This window comes from Mastomys coucha, unplaced genomic scaffold, assembly GCF_008632895.1.
Source record: "Mastomys coucha isolate ucsf_1 unplaced genomic scaffold, UCSF_Mcou_1 pScaffold22, whole genome shotgun sequence".
Classification (NCBI taxonomy): Eukaryota; Metazoa; Chordata; class Mammalia; order Rodentia; family Muridae; genus Mastomys; species Mastomys coucha.
In genome coordinates, this window is record NW_022196905.1 from 219,307,605 (window position 1) to 219,315,104 (window position 7,500).

At 44.3% G+C, this 7,500-nt stretch overlaps 1 protein-coding gene across 5 annotated transcripts in view; it reads right to left on the reverse strand.

The window, feature by feature from the left end:
* Positions 1-7,500, reverse strand: part of Gab1 (GRB2 associated binding protein 1) — a 114,304-nt gene that overhangs the window by 88,008 nt on the left and 18,796 nt on the right. Inside the window, exon 1 of one of the 5 annotated variants that reach the window (XM_031340440.1) lies at positions 5,789-6,126. The exons of the other annotated variants lie outside the window; for them this stretch is intronic. The gene's annotated coding sequence lies outside the window, so the exon portion shown is untranslated. Of the gene's footprint in view, positions 1-5,788; positions 6,127-7,500 lie in introns of those variants that run through there. 5 annotated transcript variants of the gene reach the window in all.

The following is a 7,500-nucleotide window of genomic DNA, read 5'->3' on the forward strand; positions in this document are numbered from 1 at the left end:
GGAGAGGGAGAGAGGGAGAGAGGAGGAAGGAAGGCAGGGAAAAGCAGCTTCTCCATCTCAGATAACAAGAGCAAATTTAAAATAGAAAAAAACATTTTAAAAAGACAGAATCAGGGGCTGGAGAGATGGCTCAGCAGTTGAGAGCACTCACTGACTGCTCTTCCAGAGGTCCTGAGTTCAATTCCCAGCAACTACATGGTGGCTCACAACCCTCTGTAATGGAATCCGATGCCCTCTTCTGGTGTGTCTGAAGACAGCTGCTGTGTACTCACATACATAAAATAAAAATAAATATATCTTTAAAAAAAAGAAAACAGAATCAGGCTGGGCAGTGTTGGCACACGCCTTTAATCCCAGCACTTGGGAGGCAGAGGCAGGCAGATTTCTGAGTTGAAGGCCAGCCTGGTCTACAGAGTGAGTTCCAGGACAGCCAGGGCTACACAGAGAAACCCTGTCTCAAAAAAAAAAAAAAAAACAAAATCAGAAAAAAAAAAGTTTGAAAAACATCCCAATTCCAGAACTCCTTTTCTTTTTTAGAAGAACTATAGCACACACAGAGCTCTCATGTCCTTACTATAGGGCAGGATGGAGTGGGAAACTGCACAAATGACTGTTCTGTCTGCAAGCAGACCTACAGTTGATGGTGTACAAGGCCACACAGTTCTGGCCTCTTCCTCTTTTCTCCAATCATCCAACACCAATGCTGCTAAGTAGTCAAGCAGGTTACAACCTGTTTGACCTACAGAAATGAGAGACCTTTTAGGGTATTTCAAACTAAGAGTGACTCATTGGGGACGGGGGTGGGGACACAGGTTGTTGCTAAATTGAAATCTTCTAAGACTTCCCTTGTCTCTGATCAGAAAGTGAACTAGTGCGGGTGGAGGGGGGGTTAGCACTGGACTTCCGCTCTGCATCCTAGAGAGGTGATCTTATGGAGGAGGGGGGATTTGGGAGGCAGGGAGCTGGCAAGGCACAAAGCCCTTCAGAGAGCTTAGAAGCTCGCCCATCAGTCAAGACACGTCCCTCATGAAGTTAACAGGGAGACAGTGTTGTTCTGAGAAACCCGGAAACCACCCTACAGCTGAGGGAACACAGTGCCACACAGAAATAGTCATGACCAAATACTCTCCCACACAGCGGGCCCATCCAGCCTTCCCAGTTTTCTCAGTGGGCCCTGGCTGCTGCTCATGAGGTAGCAGAGTTAGCTCTCTGCTGTTAGCCCCTTGTATTTGTAGTATCAGACATGATATGCTGCGTGTCTCATGTGGAAGGTGCTGTCATCTGACCAGGCCTTCTTTACTATAGTTGCTTCCTGTAACTCGGATAAAAATGGAAACGGACCCAAGAGGCAGCCCTGGCCACAAGTGTCCCTCGGAGTAAGTCAGACTTCAAGCACTGTTTAACTTCTAATACCATTCAAACTGTTATCTCGTATTTACTTAGCTCTGCAGTTTATAACAAAGCCACCAAACAGGACGAGCTAGTCTGAATTATACAATATACCAGGGAGCCAGCTGCTCGTGGGTCAGACAAGTCGGAACAAGGGCTGGAAGAGTTAAAGCTCACTACACCTGAAGGCAGCCTCTGCAGATTCACATTTTGTCATGGAAGTGTTTTTACCCCCAAAACAGGGAGAGCCCAAACACCAGTAAAAAGGCTGTATGTGTCCCCGCAAGGCTGTATGTGTCCCCACAAATATAAGCCAAGCTGCTGCGGACTGACAACAGACACATAAGAAACAACAACAAAAAAGCATTCAAGCTGTACCTGTGATATCTGACATACCCCCTAAGTAAGTCTTACTTGGGTCTGATAAACAGAATGCATTCTGAAGAGATTTTCAGTAATTAGTCATCGTTCCCTCTGCCCCCGCCCCCCAGAGCATGCTATCAGCTTAAACTTGGGCTGGGAGCCAGCACTGCTTTATGACCTGAATAAACTGTTTTAGTTTCATGCATGCACTTGTTGAAGAGCGAGATTTTACACCTACCACCCTCATCGGTGTTGGAGAGGACAGCAAAGCAGAGAAACTTACAACGCTTCATAAAGATCGCTGTGCGAGCCAAGGTGAAGAAGCCCCCAAATAAAATAACATTCTATACCAAGAGAAGAGAGAGTTTCTGAAATGATATTCAAAGGTGTTCACCATAATCGCACATTGTTTCATGGAGACTCACAATGGCTTTTTGTTTGTTTGTTTGTTTTTAACAGTCTGTTATATATTAACTGGGAAAAAGTTAGGAGAAACCAAAGTTATGTTTCCCCTCTTGATTGTAAATGATGGCCATATCGACATACGAATCTCAGGCAGTATTGCCAAGCTACAAGTCAGACACTGAGGCTCAACAAAAGAGCCCGACGTACAAAAATTCCAATCTAGAAACTTGAAAGCATACTGGATAAAAAGAGAATTGAAATGTGAGTGTGTATGACTCATTAAAACATCTATTAAAAATAGTGGGCTTCTGGGCACAGTCGCTGACATCTGTAACCCCAGCATTTGGGAAAGTGGGAGGAGAAATGCCTTTTTGAGTTTGAGGCTAGCCTGGGCTACTAGGAGTACTATGTCAGCCTTGGACACATAGTTTTCCAACTTCAAATTCCCTGTTTCAAAGTAAATAAATAGACAGAGGTACAGTTTCACTTAAAGGGTCAGAATCCTTCTCTAGATGCTCAATTCTAAAAGGAATTTTTTGGAGGGCAGGTGATGAGGTTTAATGTAGCCAAGGCTAACTTTAAACTCCTTATACAGCCAAGGATAACTCAAACTTTTGGGTCTTTACACTTCAACATTCTGAGTTCTAGGATCACGTGTATGTACCACCATGTTCAATCTATAGGGGGCTAGGGTTGGAACTCAGGGTTTTTTTGCTGGATAGTCTAATAAACTAAATTCCAACTTAAAAAGCCCTTTAAATAACAATAATCAAATGTGTTCTTTCCTATTTCTGATATCCCATATTACATGATTTTAAAAAAAATTAAGTCTTGTGGTGGTACACAAAAGGCAAATCAGAAGGCTACAGAGTGACACCCCATCTTTCGGAGGTGGGGGGGGAAATGGTAGAAAGAGAAGATACAAATTTACACAAAATTAAAACAAAATCAAACAAAACCAGGGAGTGGTCATTGGAAAAGTGAGGGCAAAGCCTAATGGTGTGTTCTAAAATCTTTCTCTTCCAAGAACAAAAAAAAAGATTGCAGGCTCACATCTCCACAGTCCTCTCAGAGACTGCCACTGCTGCCTGGCAAGTTTCCAAAAGCCTGGCAAAGCTGGCACACATTCCAATACAGTTATTCAAAATATGTTAATAAGGCATCACACAAGGCCCCCTCCTTCGCTCTGTGGGAAGTGAACCTGTGCAGGTTAAAACAGGCGTGGCCAACGCTTGCTAAGAGAGAAGGCTGAGGCTGGCTGGAGGACTACCCAGTTTAAGACAAGCTCTTAGGAGGGAACAGCACACAGCCTTTTTGGAAAGCAGTCATTGGCCTTCATACTTTGCTCTATAGGTATAAAAAGGATCATTAATGATTTACGTTCTTTGAAATTATCCTAGAGATCTCAAGGCCCCTAACAAGGACTGTAAGCTTTTAAAATAACTTCCAGTGGCACTGTACAAATAAAGAAATAGAAGTAGAGGTTACCCACTGTGCAGGTAATGACAGAAATATCACCCTAACAGGGACACACACGTTCAACACTATCTCCTGAACCTCACAAGTCTGTCTTTTGGGGACACAGTGACATCACAAAAACGACTAGTCATTCAGCTCGATTCATCTGAATTGGGAAACTCAGACTACCCTAAAACTGTCAAGCTGCCTTTTCCCTGCCTCCTCAGAAAAACATTTGCTTTCTTGTCTGAACAGACATTCCAGTCATAGCCGGCATTTCAGAGCTGAAGTTATACAGTTTCATTTGTAGCTGAACTAAAAAGCATTGGTAAAAATAAGAAAGAAAGAAAGAAAGAAAGAAAGAAAGAAAGAAAGAAAGAAAGAAAGAAAGAGAGAAAGAAAGAAAGAGGGGGGAGAGGGAAGGAGGAGAGAGAGAGGGAGGGAGGAGAGAGAGAAAGAGAAGGAAAGAGGGAAAGAAAGAGAGAAAGAGAAAGGGAAGGAGGGAGGGAGGGAGAAGCAGAGAGAGAAAGAGAAGGAAAGAGGGAAAGAAGGAAAGAAAGAAAGGAAGGACGGAAGGAAGGAAGGAAGGAAGAAGAAAGGAGAGACAGATAGGCAGGGAGGAATGAGAGGGAGGGGAGGGAAGGAAGTTTCACCACTGTTCTCAAGTTTGAAAGCAGTCTCCAAGTCAGACTTGATTCATGCACCAAGGTCTTCAGTTTCAAAAGCTGACATGAAGGTGGAAGGTATGAGTGGGATTGCTCACACTCCAAGGTGACTCACTCTCATATGCTCAGGATTAAACACAGCTCTGAATCCAGCATCAGGAAGAAATTTTTCCTCAGGGGCAGGAAAGGTGTGTGGGATTTCCAGAAGTATACAACAGTAAGATCATCTGCGTAGGTCAGCTGTACAAATCGCACATAAAAACTACCTTCTTCCTGCTATAAGGGCGGGAATGCCACCGAGGAGCACGCCTTTGTGAGAGGTGTTCGTTCCAAGCCCCTCAGATTTGCTGTGCACTGCATCCAGAGACTGGCGGGACATGCCAGGGATGAGCTGCAGAGCAATGAGGAGCTACAAACTACCAAGTGGCCGAAGAGCAATGGTGACTCATGCTCACAAGCCCAGCCTGGGGGTAGGGGCGGGGAAAAGCGCAAGATGGAGGCTATCTCAACTACTGAGACTCCAGGCCTAGGCTACAGGAGGCCCTGGCTACAGGAGGCCCTGTATCAAAATAAAACATAAAATGGTTTTTAACCACATTTAACAAATTAGGAGGCAACCTGGATGAATGTATGATATTGCCACTGCTTTGGGGACCTCTAAAAGGCTCACTCTTTTGGTGTGTAAAGATTAGCAGTGTCCAGTATCTTAGGAGGGAAGACCTTGCAGGCTGGGAGGAGCCCCAGACTGTCCAAGAAGTAGCCTGTCGGGAAGCCGAATTTGAATTCTAGTCCGACTCTGAATTGCTTGAACAAGTGGTCTTATTTTCAGAGTATTTCTTAGCCTTCCATTTCTGATAAGCCTCATTTTTCTCATTAAGAGGGTTGGAGCTGGGCAGTGGTGACTCACGCCTTTAATCCCAGCACTTGGGAGGCAGAGGCAGGCAGATTTCTGAGTGGAAGGCCAGCCTGGTCTACAAAGTGAGTTCCAGGGCAGCCTGGGCTATACAGAGAAACCCTGTCTCGAAAAACCAATCCAAACAAACAAACAAAGAGGGTTGGGGAGTCGGGGTGAGGGGTCAGTGGGAAGGTACTTGACCTGAAATGCCAGGCCCAAGAAAAAACTGAGGAGAGAAAGCTGGTCATGGTGGCCCACAATTACAGCCTCAGCATTTTGGAGGATCTACCTGGAGTCTATGAGACTCCGCAGGGAGTTAGAGCCCAACCTTATAACAGTTTAAACTTTGGTTCAGAAAAAAAAATTGCCGGACATAGTGGTACATGTCTACCACCACACCAAGAAGCATCTGCGGGACTCCCACGCGTCTGAGCATATTAGTTCGGTGGGTCTTCCTCTGAGCCCCATGCTCCCAGAAATAAGACTCAGACTCAAAACACACTTACAATATTACAAATTACAAAAACCTTGGACATATAGCTAGGCTCTTCTCTAGCTAGCTTATAACATAACCCATTTATTCTAACCTATATCCTGCCACGTGGCTGGTTACCTGAGCTCAGGTACCTTGAGTCCGTCCGTCCGCTTCCTCGATCATCCAGGCGCTTCTCCCGCGCCTGTCATTATCCCAGAATCCTTTCTGCCTGCCAGATGTCCCACCTCCTATTTCCTGCCTAAGCCATAGGCCATCAGATATTATTGACAGCTGTCATGTCCATACAGACACAAGATATTCTCTCACCATCTTAGGTCAACTTGATCTACATAGAGAGTTCCGTGCCAGCCAGAGCTACCCAATGAGACTGTCTCAAAAGAAAACAAAAATGGGTAAGTAAGAACAATATAATTTTTCTCTGTTCATTAAAACAAGAAAAAACAGCCGTCCAGGGTTTGTGCGCATGCACGCATGCGCACAGGTGTCATTCCTCGGTCACCCTCCATTTTGTTTCTGAGACGGCGGCTCTCTATGGCCAGCAAGCTCTAGGGAACCATCAGTCTCTGCCACCTCCATGTTGGGGTAACAAGAAGTACCGCCATAGGCGGCCTTTATACACCGGTCCTGAAGAGGTCCTCTTGCACGTAAAGGTCCTTTGCTGACAGCACATTCACCAGGTCCGTGCAGTTCTTACCTTTCTCTGATCTCTTAAGTGTTTCAATAAACACCTCAGAGTTAGAAGACATATGGTTTAAAAAAAAAAAAAACCAAGAATTCATGTGTGAAAACAGGACTGTGTTAAGACAAGAGCTTACTTCAAAGATGCGAAGTATTTTAAGAGCCAGTTCCTGTTGCCCTTGGTATGAGCTGGGGCTTCTCACCAAGCAACTAACTTTCCAAATTGGAAGAAAACACTTTTACTTTAAAAAAAAAATCAGAGTATCTTTAAGTTGCTTAAGAGTTGCTTGGATACCCCTGCTGTTGGCCTGTTTCACTCAGTTCATGTAAACTGAATTCAAACTTCAGGAATGGTCCAGCAACAAGACAAATTCTGATTTCAGTTAAAGTCTGATGCAAATGGGCAGATAGATAAACAAACAAACGTAGTAACCTTGAAGCAAAATTAAAAGTTCCTCAGTTATAGATTTTTAAAGGTTTAAATATACTGTGACTATTAAGAGTTATGACCTAAGTCAGGCACAGTGGAGTGTACCTTTAATCCCAGCACTAGGGAGACAGAAACAAATCTTTGTTGAATTCAAGGCCAGCCTGGTCTACACAGAGTCCCAGGCCAACCAAGACTACACAGCAAGATCATGGCTCTGTCTCAAAATTAATAATAGTATTACCTAAAATTAAATACTAACATAGTATATCAGCCTATGTACATATTTTATTTAAATAGGTAGTTGTAACACACTACCTATATATATATATAATAAATACAGAATAGTTAAACAATAAGTCTAATAAACAAACATTTCCCCTTGGGCTACATAAGACCATGTCTGAAGGGAGGATGGGAGGGCTGGGAGAGGGACTCAGGGGGACAGGGTAGCCTGGGGGGGGTATTTCCCTTTAGCAGCTTATAATGTCACTAACTTAATGTCTTATAACCTTTTTTTAAAATGTGCTACACCCCCAAAAGAATCCTGTAAGTGGTAACACTTTCATTGACAGTTTTGGGGTAGTATTAAGTTGTCCTGCCGGGTGGTGGTGGCGCACGCCTTTAATCCTAGCACTTGGGAGGCAGAAGCAGGCGGATCTCTGAGTTCGAGGCCAGCCTGGTCTACGGAGTGAGTTCCAGGACAGCCAAGGCTACACAGAGA